Source organism: Bos indicus x Bos taurus, chromosome 20, assembly GCF_003369695.1.
Source record: "Bos indicus x Bos taurus breed Angus x Brahman F1 hybrid chromosome 20, Bos_hybrid_MaternalHap_v2.0, whole genome shotgun sequence".
NCBI classification, from domain to species: Eukaryota; Metazoa; Chordata; class Mammalia; order Artiodactyla; family Bovidae; genus Bos; species Bos indicus x Bos taurus.
The window spans coordinates 35,553,789-35,573,799 of NC_040095.1; the positions used below are offsets into that span (position 1 = coordinate 35,553,789).

At 42.0% G+C, this 20,011-nt stretch overlaps 1 long non-coding RNA gene across 1 annotated transcript; it reads left to right on the forward strand.

The window, feature by feature from the left end:
* Positions 1 to 4,183: 4,183 nt before the first annotated feature.
* Positions 4,184 to 15,649, forward strand: LOC113879102. The gene is made up of 4 exons (XR_003507201.1): positions 4,184 to 4,272; positions 5,049 to 5,186; positions 9,449 to 9,631; positions 15,009 to 15,649. It is a non-coding gene; the product is annotated as an uncharacterized LOC113879102 (long non-coding RNA).
* The last annotated feature ends 4,362 nt before the right edge of the window (positions 15,650 to 20,011 follow it).

The window sequence follows — 20,011 nt, forward strand, 5'->3', positions numbered from 1 at the left end:
AGAAAAGAAAATTGTAATCCAGTATCCCTGGTGAATATAATACAACAATTCTCAATGAAATAGTAGCAAACTGAATTCAACAACTCATTAAAAACATTATACACTATGATACAACTGGACATTTTAAGAGATACAAGGATGGTTCAACATCTGCAAGTCAATCAATGTGACAAATCACAGCAACAAAATAAAGGATAAAAGTCACATGATCATCTCAATAGATGCAGAGAAAACATTTGACAAAATTCAACATCTGCTAATGATGAAAACTCTCACCAAAATGGGCATGAAGGAACATACTTCAACATAATAAAGGCCATATGTGACAAGTGCACAGCTAACATCATATTCAATGGTGAAAAGTTGAAAACATTTCCTCTAAGATCAGGAATGAGACAAGGATATTCACTCTCACCACTTTTTTCAACATAGTCTGGAAGTCCTTAGTAGATCAATTAAGTAAGAAAAAGAAATGAAAGGCATCTAAATTCGGAAAAACAGTAAAACTATTTGCAGATTACATGATATCTTATATAGAAAACCCTAAAAACTCCACCAAAAAACTGTTAAAACTAAAAAACAAAATCAGTAAAGTTGCAAGCTACAAAATCAGTTGCATTTCTGTACACTAATAAAACTGTAAGAGAGATAAATTTAAAAAGCAATCTCATTTACAATTGCATTAAAAATAATAAAATACCTAGGAATAAATTTGACCAAGGAAGTGAAAGATCTGTAAACTCAAATCTATAAGAAATTGATGAAAGAAATTGAGGATAACACAAGAAAATAGATATGTGCTCATGGATTGGAAAAATTAATATTATTAAAAATTTTTACTACTTAAAGTGATCCACAAATTCAGTCAAATTCCCATCAAAAATTTCAATGGCATTTTCACAAAAATAGTAAAAATAATCCTAAAATATGAAGGGAACTACAAAAAATCCTGAATAGCCAAAACAATCTTGGGAAAGAGGAACAAAGCTGGAAGCATCATGCTTCCTGATTTCAAATTTATTACAAACCTATAGTAATCAAAACAATATGGTATTGGCATGAAAACAGACATAAAAGTCAATGGGACATAATAGAGAGTCCAGAAATAAACCTATGCCTTTGTGGCTAATGGAGTCAGTGATGCTATCTAGATGTCTCATCCTCTGCAAAGACAAGAGATAACAAGTGCTGGTGAGGATGTAGAGGAAAAGCAACCTAGATGCACTGTTGTTGTGAATGTCATTGGTGTAGGCACTATGAAATACAGTGCAGCTTCCTCAAAACATTAGAAATAGAACTTCCAAATGATCTAATAATTCCATTTCTGGGTAAATAACCCAAGGAAATGAAATCATGATCTTGAAAAGATATATGCACCCCCATGTGCATCACAACATTTTTTATAATGGCCAACACACGGAAACAACCTAAGTGTCCATCCATTGATGGATGAATGGAAAAGGAAAATGTAGTGTGTGTGTGTGTGTGTGTGTGTGTGTGTGTGTATGTATTTTTGTTGTTGTTCAGTTGCTCAGTCATATCCCACTCTTGATGATCCTATGGACCGCAGCATGCCAGGCCTCCCTGTCTGTCGCCATCTCCCAGAGTTTGCCCAAGTTTACATTCATTGCATCGGTGATGCCATCCAGCCATCTCATCCTCTGATGCCCTCTTCTCCTTCTGCCCTTGATCTTTCCCAGCCTAGGCACTTTTCCAATGAGTCATCTGTTTGCATCAGATGACCAAAATACTGGAGCTTCAGCTTCAATGTCAGTCCTTCCAGTGAATATTCAGGGTTGCTTTCCCTTAAGATCAACTGGTTTGATCTCCTTGCTGCCCAAGGAGATCAAATATACTTTTATATATATATATATAAAATATACTTTTATAAATATACTTTTATATATATATAAATATACTTATATATATATATACAGTGTGTACATATGTATATAAATATATAAATATACTTATATATATAAGTATATAAATATATATATACTTATATATATATAAAGTGTGTATATATGTATAACACCTTACATTATACATATACACATACATATATATATATTATAATACATATATTATTATAATATATATATGTTATTCAGTCATCAAAAGGGAGGAAATCCTGCCATTTACAACAACAAGGATACACCTTGAGGACATTATGCTAGTTAAGTACGTCAGACAGAGAATGACAAATACTATATGACTTCACTTACATGTGAAATCTATAAAAATCAAACTCACAAAAAATAGAGAATAGATTGGTGGTTACCAGAGGCAGGGAATTCAGGGGACGTGGGTGTGTATTAAAAGGTACAAACTTCCAGTTATAAGATAAACAAGTCCTAGGGGTGTAATGAACAACAGGGTGACTATAGTTAACAATACACACTTTGGAAAGTTGCTAAGAAAGTAGATCTTTAAAGTTCTCATCACAAGAAAAAAATTGTATGAAGTGATTGATGCTAAGTAAAGCACAATAGGTGATCATTTCACAATACATACGTGTATCAGATCATTGTATTGTACACCTGAGACTAACACAGTGTTTTACATCAATTATAGCTCAATAGGACTGAAAAAAACTACAGCTTTCTGATAGATGGTTTGTTCATTCAAAATTTATTAAGCATCTGCTGCTGCTGCTGCTGCTAAGTCGCTTCAGTCGTGTCCGACTCTGTGCGACCCCATAGACGGCAGCCCACCAGGTATGTGTATTTAAGCAACTACTAGATACACTCCAAGGTAGATGTTAAATTTCTAATTTAAATTAAATTTAAATTAGTTTTCAAATTTCTTGCCATTGGAAGGAACGACACACATTTTTCTATGTCTGCGTCCACTCGAGTTGTAATCATTTGAGATCCTAAGTGGCTTCACAGATGCCCTGTTACTAAGAAGTTGAAAACTCTGTGCCTCGGCAGATTGGAGGATCTCTGTTGTTTTCTCATCTGTGTGATTACCGCATTGTTGTGGGGTGGGGTATACTTTAGCCTTCCTGGTTGATGTATCTTCTTGTTACATGCTTTTCCAGTTGTATCTCACCGGGTTTAAATCTTCTTACCCTGACCATTCTATTTGTCTCAGCCCTTCTGTCTAGGACTCTGGGGGCTTATGTCCCAGGCCCTCAGTACCGCACCTACTGGGAGAATACAAGCTCTTTCTATGCTTAACAAGGAGAGGCATTGTTTCAATTAAATATCCTACTAAACAAGGATTATAGTCTAGGCTGTGCCTTCCCAAGGGGCATTTTCCATGAAATTGGAAGGAACATTCTTTTAAAGAGACTGACAAAGGAATGCATCTCTTATTAACTCTTAAATAAGTTGTGAGAACAACTTATTTCTTGAATATGACTGTCATATTTTTCTTGCCAAAGCACCAAATTTTTCATATCATTTCTTTATCTGAAAAACTGCCATTAACCACTATTGCCTATAGAACTCAAGCTTTCTTACCCACTTTTTTTTTTTTAGGAAAACCTACTCTCTGGCCTCCTCTTACCTATTTATCATTATTCCTCATTGTTCTAGTTTGCACATTTTCCTGTTTCCAAAAAACCATATTTCTACTTCTGGAAGAGGGAAGAGGGCACAATTTAACTGACTATTTTTCATGCGCTAGGTAAAGCAGATTATTCAACATGACATAGCTAGTTAGTGACAAAGTTCAAAGCGTATGTTTACTCAGAAACAAGGAACCAAAATGGCAGATAAAATAATTGTTATAGTAATTTTTAATCCAGGTACAAATTCTGACCCATAATCACTAGCTCTTTTTCATGAGGAAAATCATTTCATCTCTCTGGGCTTTAGTCTCTTCACTTGTGAAATGAAATGATAACTCTTTCACTATTGTTGTGGATATTGGGAACTTTAATATGGAAAATGCCTGGTACAGTGTCTCTCTCAGGCTTCCCAGGTGGCTCAGCAGTAAAGAATCCACCTGCAGTGCAGGAGACCTGGCTTTGATTTCTGGGTCGGGAAGATCCCCTAGAGAAGGGAATGGCAACCCACTCCAGTGTTCTTGCCTGGAAAATCCCATGGACTGGGGAGCCTGGTGGGCTACAGTCCACAGGATCACAAAGAGTCAGACACGACTGAAGCGACTGAGAATGGATGTGCAGTGTCTGCCTCGTAATGTGTGCTCAGCAAGTGTTAGTTAAGTGCAATATTCTCTGTTTTCCAGAATCAGTAAAGCCAAACTCATCTACTTTGGAGACCCGCAGGAAAACATCCAATAAAGACAATTATCCTATCCGTAAGTGCTCACTCCTGCCTAACTCTAGGATACTTGCCAGATACTATGAAAGCAAACTGGGTGTCCCATGGAGTAAGACTAATGAATAGCATATCTGATCCCAACAGTTTATTTAGTTTTGTACACAGCCAAGAGCAAAGAGTGAATTTAATCCGATGGTGTTGAAGCTTTCTAGAACGACGAGCTCTAAGACCACATACAGCTGTAGGCACCTCTAATGCAGATACTCACAATCCTGCCATGCTCTCCCTGCCTGTTGACTGATGCAGACAGCTTGGAACTGTGTCTGAGCTGGGAGATATGTATGTGAGGAGCAGAGCCTCCCAGAGAGGCATCTCTCTGGATGGTAACTGGTTGCATACAAGGCGGGGAACACGTGAACATGGCAGAGAATCTGAACGGAAATTCAGATGTCTTTTGGTCCACTCTTGGTAACGTAACATAGTGCTTGGGTCTCCACAGAAAAGAGTGCATTCAAGGTGGTCATTGAAGAATATTAAAAAGGGAACTATTTGTGGAGGCATGGCCAGGAGTAGGGAGTCGGAAGGAATGGTGAAACACCACAAGATGATGATGGGGAGTGGCCACTGCTGCCCTTAAGCTTGAAGGGGCAAGCTTGAATTCAATCGAATTGACTCAAATTTAATCAGACCCATAATGTGGGAAAGGAGCCGTCTGAGAGGAGTTTGACCGTCAGTCGAGAAGGAGGACCAGAACAACAGAGACTGAGGTCACAAACACCCTGATCTTTCTGCCACTCCCTCTCCTCCTTCCAGTGCCTTCCATGGACTGAACCCAGCAGGAGCCCACTGATGCAGTTCTTCCAGGCCAGCCTGCTGGGGTGCATGGTAGAGTGAAGAAGGATGAAAATGGATCTGGAGGAACAAATGGAAAAAACCCTGCCTGCCCAGACAGTGAGTACAGGAAAGGCCTAAAAACATTTTTTCCCTAAATTTTCCCTGCATTGTAATAGCTATATGACTAATTTACACTTACTGATGGAAAAAAGTATCTGTCATATACTTATACCAGATCATATTCAACATAGTGGTTGGAAGGTTCAGCTCAATTCTATCAAGGGGCTGAATTCTCTCAACAGGGAGGACGCCTCGTATTTAAGCTGTAGGAAGATCCCCAGGACTGACGTTCTCCACTGTTGCTGTCATTCAGTCGCTAAGTCCTGTCCGACTCTTTATGACCCCAAGGAAGGCGGCGTGCCAGGCCTCCCTGTCCTTCACCGTCTCCTGGAGTTCGCCCAAGTTCAAAATGTTCTCCATAGTCTTCTGTACATGTTGGAGTGTTAAGGGGTCCAGAACTGAGAGTCCTGTTTTTTGTTTAACACAGACATGAAAAGTAGGCAGATGAAGATTTCTTAAAGTCAGACTTAGCATTGATAAAGCTGATATTCGAAAGCAGAGCTTAGTAGAAAGTCCCAGTGGATTTCCTAAGAGGGTGCTGCAGAACACAACTTACCTTCCTGGTCAGAAGCAAAGTGACAAAAATGCAAGTCTGACCCAGGGCCAGGGTCTTGACTCATAAACTCTTGAGCAGATGAAAATGCCTATTTCATGCAAATGGACAGACTCCAAAAGAGACGAGACAGAAACTGAGGCATGTTCCTTAATTCCTTCTCCCAAATTCAGGGGATTAACCTGTCCCCATCCCCTGGTAGGACGAGTTTCAACAGCATCTAAGGAAGTACAAAAAGAGACCAATCAGACAGACCTGGGGTTTACCCACCCACTGCTTCCAGGGATGTTCCATGGGATAAGGGGTTTCAGTTGTCCCCCAGTCTCTCCAGGAATGCATTGGTGCCCATACCTGACTTCCTGAAACCCCTGTTGGACTGATGATACTATTTGTACAGCTTCGTGGGGAAAGCAGTTCCTTGTTTCTCCCTGAGGAGCATCTGTGTCCCCGCGTTATGGGGACGGAAGCAGGAGGACCAGGCTACGTCCCTGCTTCTGTCCTGCAGGTGGCAGGAGCACCATCTGGACTGTTGTGCACCCGGGGCAGCCTCAGACCAAGCCAAAGATAACACTGTGTCCACACACAGGAACACGCTGTGCTTTTCCAGGTTCCCAGGAAACCAAATCACATCAGAGGTCAACAGTGTTGTTAGACTATGGGTACTCAGAGTACGAAGGACCAATATGAGGCCCCAGAACTTCCTTCTGTCAAGGACTCAAGAGCCCCCTCCTAGGTCTCCTCTGATCCTTTGCTAACTGGGTTCTTTCAAGCCCTCTTTACTCCATATCAGAAGTTCTCGAGCAGCCTAACTCAAGGACCCAGGACAGAAAGCTGCTCCTGGAGAGAGGGGCAAGCAGGTGCAAACCCCACATGCCCAGACCTACTGACTCTCTTCTCCAGTGTATACCCCCTCCCCCATAGAGCCATGCTCAGGATACCACAACTGAAGGCAGAGAATCCACCTTTCCACCCTGACTGTCAGAAACTAGAGCCACGGATGCAATCGCCTACTTGATGGCTCTTCCTGGATGTCCCAGAGGAACACTTCCCACCTCCATCCTTCTGCAGTGACCACCCTCCGCCCACCCAAACCAGTGAGGGCATCCCCACGTGCCAGATGTGCAAACCAGAAACCTTGGCTTCACTCCTGCTATCTCAGCCCATGTCTAAGTCACTGCGATTCGATTTTGATGTTTCCCCTAATCATCTCTTGAACCCCTTCACTTCCATTCTGGTCAGGGCCACCAGTGTCTCTTGCACTAACTGTTCTGCCTGCATTCCCTCTCACCTTCTCCAGTTCAGCTCCAGACTGCAGCTAGAATGATTCCCCCTCCCCCAGGATGCAAATCTCATTATTATCCTTTCCCCACTTTAAAGCCTTCTCCTGCTCCTGGGACAAAAATGAAGACCCTAAAATGGCCCACCTGACCTTAACCTTGCCCCTGTTGCAGCTCCAGTGTCTTGTCTGGCTGGGCGCCACTGGTCTCCGTCTGTATTCCAGTCTCCCAGGCACCATTTCTCCTCCCATCAAAGGGCTGCTGTGTGTATGCTGTATATATGCTTTCTCTGCTTGCAATAACTCTGCCCTCTCATGTGTGCTGGGACTCCCCAGTGGCTCAGCAGTAAAGAATTTGCCTGCAATGCAGGAGATTCAGGTTCGATTCCTGAGTCAGGAAAATCCCCTGGAGAAAGGAATGGCAAACCACTCCAGTATTCTTGGCTGGAAAATTCCATGGACTAAGGAGGCTGGTGGGCTACAGTCCAAGGGTTTGCAAAGAGTCAGACACGACTGAGCACACACACACATGGACACACTCCTGTGCAGGTTTAAGGTTGTCTGAAACTTCAGATCTCAGCTGGCAGTTACTTCTTCAGGGATGTTCTCTGATTTTCTGGAGTAAACCAAATTTCCCCATTCTATCTTTTCATGACATCAGTCCCCAGCCTGCTTCACAGCAACATAGCCACAATTTGGCACTTATTTGCAGGTAATTTTATTAATATTATCTCCCCAACTAAAACATAGACTCGTGTGGGCAAGAACAAGCTCTGTTTTCACTCACAATGAATTGCATCCCCTGTTCCAGGCATAAACACGAGCAGGTCGTCCGTAACAGTTGAATGAATCGCAAGGTCCTCTCAAACATCCACTGAAGCAGAGCGTCGCCCGAGTGTGTGTGTGTGAAGTTGTGACCTGGCTCCTCAGTTTATCCAGTTTCTACCCTGTGGAAGGCCTGTCCTCCACCCAGCTCTGGTCCTCCTACAGAGAGTGGATTCCAGTGCTAAAGGCCCATCACTGAAACTACTCCACTGAGACCCACCGACCTCACCAGAGCCATTGACTTGACTCGATTTCTCCTTTAGGAAGCTTCCTGAGCCCGGCTGCCAAGGTCACTTCCCGCTGGGGGAATTTGACTGGGCTCACTGGGCTCTCCTGACTTGTTCTCTGTCTCACGCAGAGCACAGAATGGAGGCCTGGATGTGAATCAGAAGCTCTTAGCTTTCTCTCTCATACTCTCTCTCTCCACCCTTCTCTCCCTTTCTTCATTTCTCTTCTTTCTTCTCAATTCTTCAACCAACACCCCCTTGAAGACATGTTTCCTGTCCAGAAGAAAGACAGACTGTCCCCACTGCTTAGAAGCTGGCTGTGACCAGGTCAGCGTGACAGAATGGTCCCCATGCCAGCACTCCAAGCCCACAGAAGTTCGGGGACTTTCTCCAATGCACATGACTTTGCAGAAAGGGATGTATTTGTACCTTTCAGAGCATGTAGGTCTCCCACACACTCTGTGTGTGTGTGTGTGTCCTGGGGAGCAGTCAGCTCCTGTTTTCCACTGGCACTCTTTGCCTTCTCCAGCTGCCTGAGACCTCTGTAAGAGACCCTGCGGCAGGGAGTGAGAATGTGCCTCAAAGACCTCCAACTACAGGGAGCTGCAGTTGGAGGTCTGACTCCAGCTGCTGCGATCTGAGACCCAGCTGCTGTTTGCACAGAGGCCACACTGCCCTCAGGACTGCACAGAGCAGCGATTCCAAGGCAGCTTGTTCCTGGGTGACACAGGACTCCCCCAGCTGCCAACTTTCACTCCAGGACTTCTTGGCCCCCTGGATAGACCTCTGCAAGGCCAACTAGGATGCATCCACCCAAACTTTTTTCCTCTTTTCTCTCGTGTTGACAGTCCCAGCCATGCCAGCTGCCTACACAGGGTCTGTCACAGGCATTTTCCCTATTAAATCCTGGCATGTTCAATCCCATCTTGGCACCTGCTTCCTGGAGGACCCAGATAACACATTTTTTAACCCGTCTCCTTGGACGATCAGTATGCTTAATAGAAACAAAGCCTTCCTGCAAGCCTTTCTAGGACATGTAGACCTTGAGATAAGAAAGGATGAAAACAACATTAAAAACTACACAGGGATAGCATACATGCCTATGGGGACCATGCACAGTATGTATGTCTTACACAAATTAAGCAGTGGAGTGTTTCTAAAAATGCCCCTCAAAAGGAATGAAACAGCTCAATGTGCTGGGGTTGATAAACAGTCCTTAGTCCTGTGGAATTTCTTTTTGATCTTGAGAAACATTTCCTAAAGTGATAAGTTCTTCAAGGTTTGCAGCTAGGTTGCATATTTGCATATAAAGGCTGGGCCACCTCAGCACTTAATCCTAGGCTCTGAATACTCTTGGTCTGATGGCTCTTCTTTATAGGGTCAGAAACTAAAAAAGAATGCTTCAGATTCCAAACAGAAGGGAGGAAAATAGTGCAAGAATGAACAGAGCATATATTTTGAAGCAGGGTTGCCAAAGCTGGGCTGTAGAAGAAGATGAAGTTTATGGCTTCACCAGCATTTTTGGATCAAACTGTCCCTTGGAAAATGGTGTCATTTACAGGTACATGGCATTTATTGTCATTTTATATTCATATATGTACATATAAACGAAGTCTTTTTAATCTAGGAAATATGTATCTGAAACTCTAATCAGAAGGTATTTAGTATTAACATAATCACATTATTTATTGAATGTTTGTATTGCACACATCATGTTAAGCACTTCACATAACTATTTCATTTCATTGTCAATTTACAGAAGAGAAAGTTAATGGCAGGATTCTGTACACAAAAGACATTATTTTATCCCCTCAGACTTTTTTCCTAAATAGATTTATTTTAAATCACTGAATCAGTAATCAGTAGCCACATCAACTAATCATGAGATTCTAAGAAGCAAACCACATGGGACATTTGTGGAATAACCGAGGTGGATAAAGTTTAAGAACTTAGGCTGCATCGCACAGCTAGCAATGGCAGAAGCTCGATTCTAACTCAAAATGGTTTAATTCCAAAGATTTCTGCTCCTTAGAACAACAACAGTGAGATCTTAGCAATAGAGTTAAATGTTTGAAAGACAGATACAGCAGATTGAATGATTAAAGAAATAGTTGGGCAATTCAATATGAGAATTGACTCTAGATTTGAACCTTGGTTCTTCCCTGGTGGCTCAGATGGTAAAGAATCTGCCTGCAATGCAGGAGACCCGGGTTTGATCCCTGGGTCAGGAAGATCCCCTGGAGAAAGGGAATGACTACACACTCCAGTATTGCCCAGATAATTCCATGGACAGAGGAACCTGGAAGGCTACAGTCCATGGAGTCGCAAAGAGACGGACACCACAGAGCAACTAACACTTTCCCTTTCCCTTTCTGATTTAGTAGTTAAATGACCTTGAGAAACCAAGCTTCCTCTGGAGAGAAAAGAGCCTATTTTCTTAAAAGTGCAAAAAGGCTGATGCTGCTGCTACTGCTAAGTCACTTCAGTCCTGTCCGACTCTGTGTGACCCCATAGACGGCAGCCCACCAGGCTTCCCCATCCCTGGGATTCTCCAGGCAAGAACACTGGAGTGGGTTGCCATTTCCTTCTCCAATGCATGAAAGTGAAAAGTGAAAGTGAAGTCACTCAGTCCTGTCTGACCCTTAGCGACCCCATGGACTGCAGCCTACCAGGCTCCTGCGTCCATGGGATTTTACAGGCAAGAGTACTGGAGTGGGGTGCCATTGCCTTCTCCGAAAAGGCTGATAAAGGTATGGAAAAAATTTTTCTCTCTCTCAGAAGCAATAGGAGAAATGACAAACTAAATGAAACACTCTATTGAGACTGTATACAATGTAATTGCTTCGATCAAGCTGATTTTTTTTAAATTTTATTTTATTTTTAAACTTTACAATATTGTATTAGTTTTGCCAAATATCAAAATGAATCCGCCACAGGTATACATGTGTTCCCCATCCTGAACCCTCCTCTCTCCTCCCTCCCCATATCATCTCTCTGGGTCGTCACAGTGCACCAGCCCCAAGCATCCAGTATCGTGCATCGAACCTGGACTGGCGACTCGTTTCATTATACATGATATTATACATGTTTCAATGCCATTCTCCCAAATCTTCCCACCCTCTCCCTCTCCCACAGAGTCCATAAGACTGTTCTATACATCAGTGTCTCTTTTGCTGTCTCGTATACAGGGTTATTGTTACCATCTTTCTAAATTCCATATATATGCATTAGTATACTGTATTGGTGTTTTTCTTTCTGGCTTACTTCACTCTGTATAATAGGCTCCAGTTTCACCCACCTCATTAGAACTGATTCAAATTTGGGTGTAGGAAACATACCATCATGGCTGTTACGTTTTCCTCCCTTCCTTATGGCCACAGAAATTCCAAGTTGCAAAATGAACTAACTTTTTTAAAAAACCCTTCTTTGAAAATTATTCCCTCTTTTCCGCCTGTTTTCTCCCTGAGAAATATTTTTGAACAGTGTTTGCTACCCCCTATTTATAGCTTTCCAGTTTTGGCAGGTATGGGAACGTTTATAAGTGGTTTGTTTTCTTTGCTATGTCCAGTGTTGATTTAGGTTGCGTTAGCCACTGAAACAATTGGAAGCACTTTCAAGGAAGGTTGAAATCTGTTGACGGCTGATAACATTGTAAAATCTAGACAGTCTGAATCAAGATTGCTTTGAGGGCCTCAGGGCAGCAAGAACATCTTAGCAGTGCTGTGGTTTAAATAATTACCTTTACTTCTGTTTTGGTGACCGTCCTGGAGGAAGTTTCCCCTTGACATAGGTAGGAAGAGTATCTCCTGGAGGTTCTTCCAGCTGTTGGTAACTCTGGCTTGAACTCTGACAGCTAGATAAGAAAGTACGTGGCAGGCCCTCCATATCTAAGATCTGAGCTTCCTTGGGAAGCTATGTCTAACATTTGGGTTTTCACCAAGTTTTACATGCTGACCAGAAGCAAACATTAGTGGTTCTTTTGTTTAGGAGAGATGCCTGGAATTTCTGGAGTTTGTTTCATAAATGACTGAACTAAATAAATCCATTTGAAAACCAGTAGAATTATAGACATCTTCCCCTCCCATCTGGCATGTTTTTACGGGTGGTATGGTTAGGTGTTGTTTTTTTTTTTTCCTCTGGATTTTTCCACCCTTTCCTTCCCTATAATTTGTGGGCCTTGAGAAAAGTCATGGTTTGCCCTGTAAATGTAGAAGGAGACCTTGTTTGGGGTCATCTCACTTTTTCTTGTCGCCTGGTCCTTGTCTGTGGTGTCATTGGGAGGAGGACCGCAAGGGATAAATAGCTCTGAGATGGAGAGATGGATTTCCAACTTCAAAGGCATCAGAGAAAATGGTAGTGTTTCGGAGATTAAGTGGCTCCTGGAAAATCAACCTCACTGGGGACAGGAGCAGAATGTGGGGGCTGGCCTTCTGTCATCTGATCCAGGAGCTCATAAGGACACTTGGGAGAATATGAGGCCCTTGAATAGTTCGGGGCATCCACTGGGGCTGCAGAAAAGGCCATTAACCCTCACACACACCTGGGAGGTTGGGCACTTACTCCATTTTTTCCTAAGGTTGCTCAGGCATGCTTTATTTCTATTCCAGAAATAGATCTGAGGAAGCTCCACAGCCACCAGTCACCACTCCCTCCTCCCAAGCCACCTGCTCATTTGCAGGTCAGTTCTTTCCTTTCTTCTTTGGTCATCACTATGATTCATGCCCCTCTCCTCTTTCTAAATGTAACAAGTCCTTTAACAAAATCTTTAAAAAATTGAAGGCAAAAGGAGCAGGGGGCAGCAGAGGATGAGATGGTTAGATAGCATCACTGACTCAATGGACATGAATTTGAGCAAACTCCAGGAGATAGGAAAGGACAGGGGAGCCTGATGGGCTATAGTCCATGGAGTCACAAAGAGTCGGACACAACTGAATGACTGAACAACAACACCAAATGCTTCATGCCCCCTCTCCTCATTCTAAGTGTGATGAATCCTTTAACCAAGTCTTTAAACATTTCTCATTTTGAAAAATCCAAATATATGCAAAAGTGAAAAGAACAGTTAACTTAATCGTCCAATGCCATCACCCAGATTTGACAGTTGAGTTTTGCCTCAGTTGCTCCATGCTTTCCCCACTTTTCTCTGCAAAAGGATTTTAAAACCAATCCCAAACCTCAGTAGTATCTCCCCTTAATACTTCTATCCACAACTCTAAGCATTATAGATATTTTCGTGTGTAGGCATGCCGTTTTCTCTCTCACAGAAGTCATTAATATCATTTCCCACACACTCATACCTAAAGCCTTCTAGTTGTCCCAAAGAAGTCTATTTACAGTTGACTTGATTGAACAATGATCCTATCAAGGGCCTTTCGTTGGATGTGCTTGTTACTTGTCTTCTGTCTGTGTTTATCTTTTTCTTTCCTGCCACAGATTTTCTTGAGGACCCAAGTAAATCATCCAGATGCTCATTTATTTTCCCACAATTACATGTATTATTTGAGGACTGAGAGTTGTAGAACCTTTCCCATCAAAACTCTTATGGTGTGGTATATATACACGATGGAATATTACTCAGCCATAAAAGGAACACATTTGAGTCAGTTCTAATGAGGTGGAGGAACTTAGAACCTTTTATACAGAGTGAAGTGAGTCAGAAAGAGAAAGATAAATACTGTATTCTAACAAATACATATGGAATCTGGAAAAATGGTACTGAAGAATTTTACAGGGCAGCAGTGGAGAAACAGACATAGAGAATAGACTAATAGACATAGGGAGAGGGGAGGAGAGGGTGAGATGTATGGAGAAAGTAACATGGAAACTTACAGTACCATGTGTAAAATAGATAGCCAATGGGAATTTGCTGTATGGCTCAGGAAACTCAAATAGGGGCTCTGTATCAACCTAGAGGGGTGGGGTGGGGAGGAAGATAGGAGGGAGGTTCAAAAGGGAGGGGATATATGTATACCAATGGCTGATTCATGTTGAGGTTTGACAGAATACAACAAAATTCTGTAAGGCAATTATCCTTCAATTAAAAATTAAAAAAAAAAAAAAACCTCTTATGGTAACCAATAAGGAGGATTAAGTATCCAGAAGAAAGATATTATTAATGTACACACAATGTGTAGGTGATGAGATATATATCCAAAAGAGATTTCCTTAGATGTTGAACTAAGTTGGTTAGTTACAAGTGGTTTATCTTGTAAACCACTTGCTGTGGTTTAGATGTAATTCTTCTCTGGAAATATAAAGCAAACTATCAAAACAAGGGGCTTCCCTGGTAGTTCAGTTGGTAAAGAATCCACCTGCAATGCAGGAGAACCCTGTTCAGTTCCGGGGTTGGGAAGACCCCCTGGATAAGGGATAGGCTACCCACTCTGGTATTCTTGGGCTTCCCTGGTGGCTCAAATGGTAAAGAATCCACCTACAATGTGGGAGACCTGGGTTCCATCTCTGAGTTGGGATGATCCCCTGGAGGAGGGCATAGCAACCCACTCCAATATTCTTGCCTGGAGAGTTCCATGGACAGAGGAGCCTGGCGGGCTACAGTCCATAAGGTCACAAAGAGTAAGATACGACTGAGTGACTAAGCACACACATCAAGATAAGAACTCACTTTTGAGACTAGAAGGAGCTGCACCCCAAAATAAATGTTTGGGCTGTGCTAGGAAAAATATTCCCTCACATTTTTCTCTCTTCCTCCATTCCCCATTGTCTATTTATTCTATCATTGAGTTTCAAAAACAGCTTTATTGAGATACCGAACAATAAAGTGCACACATGTAAAGTGTATAGTTTGATACAGTTTGAGGTATGAATACACCTGTGAAAACATCTCCACAATTTGTCAACTGTAACAAAAATGTGGAATATAAGGGTTGTGAGCTGTTTTACTCATAGGTTTTATTTATTCATATTTACTTATTTATTAGGACTATAGCGTGGGAGACAGCATTCCAGACTGCTCTGAGAAACTGCCCTGAAGAGGCAGGGGAAGGTCGGTGACACGTACGGTTTTAGTGAAGGTGGGTGCGTGCACTCAGGCACACGTTGTGGCAGAGGCTTGCTGCTGGTCACGAAGAGCAGTTGTCACTGTCAATGGTTTAGTGCTTTCCTAGAAACGCAAGAATTGGGCTCATAAAAACTTTTCCTGAAAATGTCTAGCTATCTGAAGGCCTGTTCTGCCAGTTTTTTCTGAGCGCAGTGTCTCCGTCCTGATCTCCACCCTAAGCACCAGTCCGGGGGTACTGAAGTTAGTAGCTATAGCAGCTCATGATTTCATCCTTGTACGGGTGGATGGCAAGTGCCAGTATTTTAGTTTGCAATTAATATAATGATGATATGATTCAGCTTGAAAAGTTTTCTTGTGCCCTTACTTGCATTTCCTCCCTACCTCAGGCAATTCCTGCTCTGCTTTCTATCACTGTAGATTAGTTTACATTTTCTGGAAATTTGTGTAAATGTAGTCTAGTCACTTTCATTGATCATAATTATTTTGAGATTCATCAATTGTTGTACAAAGTATCAACAGTCCATTCCTCTTCACTGCTGAATAACAATTCACTGTATTCTGTTCCTGATTAACCATGGTAAGGATTTAGAGGGAGTCCTCTTTTCTGGACCACTCTTGGGTTTTTAGTGTATTTAATACTTTTGAAGACGTACTGGCCTTTCAATGGCCTGGAGCAAATAATACTTTTTCAATATACCTACATCCAAGAGAATAAATCCTTGCATTGTCATTGAATTCTTGAACAATCCTGACCCCAGTTCATCATACAGAGATCTGAAGTCACTGTCCTCTTCTTAATTCTATAATTATATAAATATGTAGGTGGCAGCGATGGAGGCAGGCATGGGTGAGCACAGATGAAAAGATGAGAAAAGTAACATCCGTTTGATAAATTATATTTATTTGGCAATAAATATTTATATATTTGGCAACACCAAAACCCCTTGAACAAAGCTCTGAATGCTGCCTTGAGCTGTGGAATAGTCAAAGGATCCTATTTCTTTCATTACTATAAGTTACTTCAGATTTTCTATAAAAACAGTCATCGAAGTGAGAATGAGTTCTTTAAATCTTATGCAGAGGGTGTCGTCATTTATGACTCTTTATTGTTTAAGACACCTTAAGCATCCTCCAAAGGTTCCCAGGTGGCTCAGTGGTAAAGAACCCGCCTACCATTGCAGGAGACACAGGAGATGTAGGTTCGATCCCTGGGTCAGGAAGATACACTGGAGGAGGAAATGGCAACCCACTCCAGTATTCTTGCCTGGGAAATCCCACGGCCAGAGGAGTCTGGCGGGTTACAGTCCATGGGGTTAGAGAGTCAGACATGGCTGAGCATGGATGTACATACAAAACGTGGTTTTAAGCACAAGCTCAGAACATTGATCTGATGATTGTGGGACATATCCTCAGAGGACAGTTTCAGAAAGGGAACTTGAATATAACCATGGTGAGAAGAGAAGAAACGAGAAACACTGCTTTTCATCTTGTTCTAATCCAGTGAATAGAATGAAAGTGATGTCCCCACACAATCTCCCATCCCCAACCCCATGGTGATTCAGTATGGACAGGATGGCTCTTTACTAGAAAAGCTTATCTTCTCCAAGAAAGCAGTTCTGGCTTGCTTGACACATACTGGCTATGAGCATTCAGCCTCTTCCTTTAAGAGTCAAAAGGAGAGTGTGAGGAGGGCGTGCAGGGGACCCAGGGTCATGATGGCCCTGTTATTTCTTCCTAGAATAACAGGCTCTTTGCTGGTTGCCAGCATGCTTATTTTTACGTAGATTTGACCTTCGTGGCAGCCTTGAACCACTAAAATAGAATAAAATAACTATAAGCTACTTCAAAAAGCTTGACCTTAAAAATACATAAAAATATAAGACAAAGACAGGAAAACAAATTTGGGCCACAGCTTCGAGCAAAGGATCCGTGAGCTTCTTGAGTTAAAATCTCAGCTCTGTGCATATTAGATTCCATCCTGTGTTTGATTATTTCTGCAGGGAGTGCTGCCTTTATCGATTGTTAGAGTGGAATGTTCAAGAGCATTATATTACAATCTGTCTCCAAATGGCTTTTCAGAAAGAAATTTCCTGTAACTCAGAGGCAGAAATTATGCAGGGAGCTGAGAGAGAAGAGCCTAGACAGCTGAATTTCACCCAGACTTTTGCACATGAGAAAATGATGAAGTGTGCCCAGAAAAAGCTTATATTGGTTTTCTTTAGCAAAGGGTCAGTTTCAGCTTATTATTATTGCATCACCAGAAACCATGCTGAATAGTATATAAAGCAAACTGATGGAGGTTATAGCTTTGAGGGTCACACTCCTTTAAAGATGCCTTAGATCACAGGGTCTCTTGGCTCACATTTCTCCTCTTGTTTTTCTCTTCTTCATCCAACTCCATCCAACATGCGCCTAAGTCTCACTCGTCCACGAAGCCTCTAATTCTCTTTCATAGACTGACCCCCTCCCTGAAACCACAACATCTGGTAGCAGTGAATGCCATTTGCATATTATTTTCTAATACTTAACACATGCATTGATTTTATTTTACAATTAGACTATCACCTTAAGAGCATGTCTCACATATTGTGTGTTCTCCACATGTCTCACACATTGTGTATTGTGTGATGTCCATTGTGCAGAGACCAAGTGCTCTTTCTGTGTGTGTGTGTGTGTGTGTGTGTGTGTGTGTGTGTGTGTGTGTGTTATCCCACATTGTTTCATTTAGTCAAAGATGTGGATTTTCTAAATTGGTAACATTTGGGTTGTGTATATAAGAAACCAACTCACTTCAACTGAAAGGCATGTACTGGCTCATCATAACTGAAAAATCTAGTTGTAGGTTTGGTTTCAAGTAAAGTTCAATCCAGTGGCTCAAGGATGTCAAAATGAACCTGATTTCTTTCTGTCTGCTTTCAGTTCACTTCAGTCGCTCAGTCGTGTCCGACTTTTTGCGACCCCATGAACCGCAACACACCAGGCCTCCCTGTCCATCACCAACTCCCGGAGTTCACTCAGACTCACATCCATCAAGTCAGTGATGCCATCCAGCCATCTCATCCTCTGTTGTCCCCTTCTCCTCTCGCCTTCAATCTTTCCCAGCATCAGGGTCTTTTCAAATAAGCCAGCTCTTTGCATCAGGTGGCCAAAGTATTGGAGTTTCAGCCTCAGCATCAGTCCTTCCAATGAATATTCAGGACTGAGTTCCCTTAGGATGGACTGGTTTGATCTCCTTGCAGTCCAAGGGACTCTCAAAAGTCTTCTCCAATACCACAGTTCAAAAGCATCAATTCTTCGGTGCTCAGTTTTCTTTATAGTCCAACTCTCACATCCATACATGATTACTGGAAAAACCATAGCCTTGACAACAGACCTTGGTTGACAAAGTAATGTCTCTGCTTTTTAATATGCTGTCTAGGTTGGCCATGACTTTTCTTCCAAGGAGCAAGCATCTTTTAATTTCATGGCTGCAGTCACCATCTGCAGTGATTCTGGAGCCCAAAAAACTAAATTCTGCAATTGTTTCCCCATCTATTTACCATGAAGTGATGGGACCAGATGCCATGATCTTAGTTTTCTGAATGTTGATCATTAAGCCAACTTTTTCACTCTCCTCTTTCACTTTCATTAAGAGACTCTTTAGTTCCTCTTCACTTTCTGCCATAAGGGTGGTGTCATCTGCATTTCTGAGGTTATTGATATTTGTCCCGGCAATCTTGATTCCAGCTTATGCTTCATCCAGTCCAGCATTTCTCATGATGTACTCTGCATATAAGTTAAATAAATAGGGTGACAATATACAGCCTTGATGTACTCCTTTCCCTATTTGGAACCAGTCTGTTGTTCCATGTCCAGCTCTAACTGTTGCTTCCTGACCTGCATACAAATTTCTCAAGAGGCAGGTCAGGTGGTCTGGTATTCCCATCTCTTTCAGAATTTTCTACAGTTGTTGTGATCCACACAGTCAAAGGCTTTGGCAGAGTCAATAAAGCAGAAATAGATGTTTTTCTGGAACTCTCTTGCTTTTTCAATGATCCAGAGGATGTTGGCAATTTGATCTCTGGCTCCTCTGCATTTTCTAAAACCAGCTTGAACATCTGGAAGTTCATGGTTCATGTACTGTTGAAGCCTGGCTTGGAGAATTTTGAGCATTACTTTACTAGCATGTGAGATGAGTGCAATTGTGCAGTAGTTTGAGCATTGCCTTTCTTTGGGATTGGAATGAAAATTGACCTCAACAAAAGAGCCCAAAATGCAGTACTTGGATGCAATCTCAAAAACGACAGAATGATCTCTGTTCGTTTCCAAGACAAACCATTCAGTACCACAGTAATCCAAGTCTATGCCCCGACCAATAATGCTGAAGAAGCCGAAGTTAAACAGTTCTATGAAGACTTACAATACCTTCTAGAACTAACACCCCAAAATGATGTCCTTTTCATTATAGGGGATTGGAGTGCAAAAGTAGGAATTCAAGAAACACCTGGAGTAACAGGCAAATTTGGCCTTGGAGTACAGAGTAAAGCAGGGCAAAGGCTAATAGAGTTAGTGCAATTGTGCAGTAACTTGAGCATTCTTTGGCACTGCCTTCTTGGGAGGAGTGGAATGAAAACTGACCTCAACAAAAGAGTCTGAAATGCAGTACTTTATGCAATCTCAAAGTTCAAGGACTGTAGTCCCTTTCTATTCATTGTCCATCGTCCACAATTTTCTCTTCCAAAAAAGTACAAAGAACGAAAGGAAGAAAGAAGGAAAGAAGAGAGAGAGAGGAAGGAAGAAAGACGGAAGAAAGAAAGGAAGGAAACAAGTGAAGGAAGGGTGGGGGGAGGAAATACACTTTAACTTATAGGCAAATACAGAAACCCCCATGACTCTGGTTCACTCAAGCTGGGGAGACTGCCTGGACCAGGTCTGTCAGAGAAT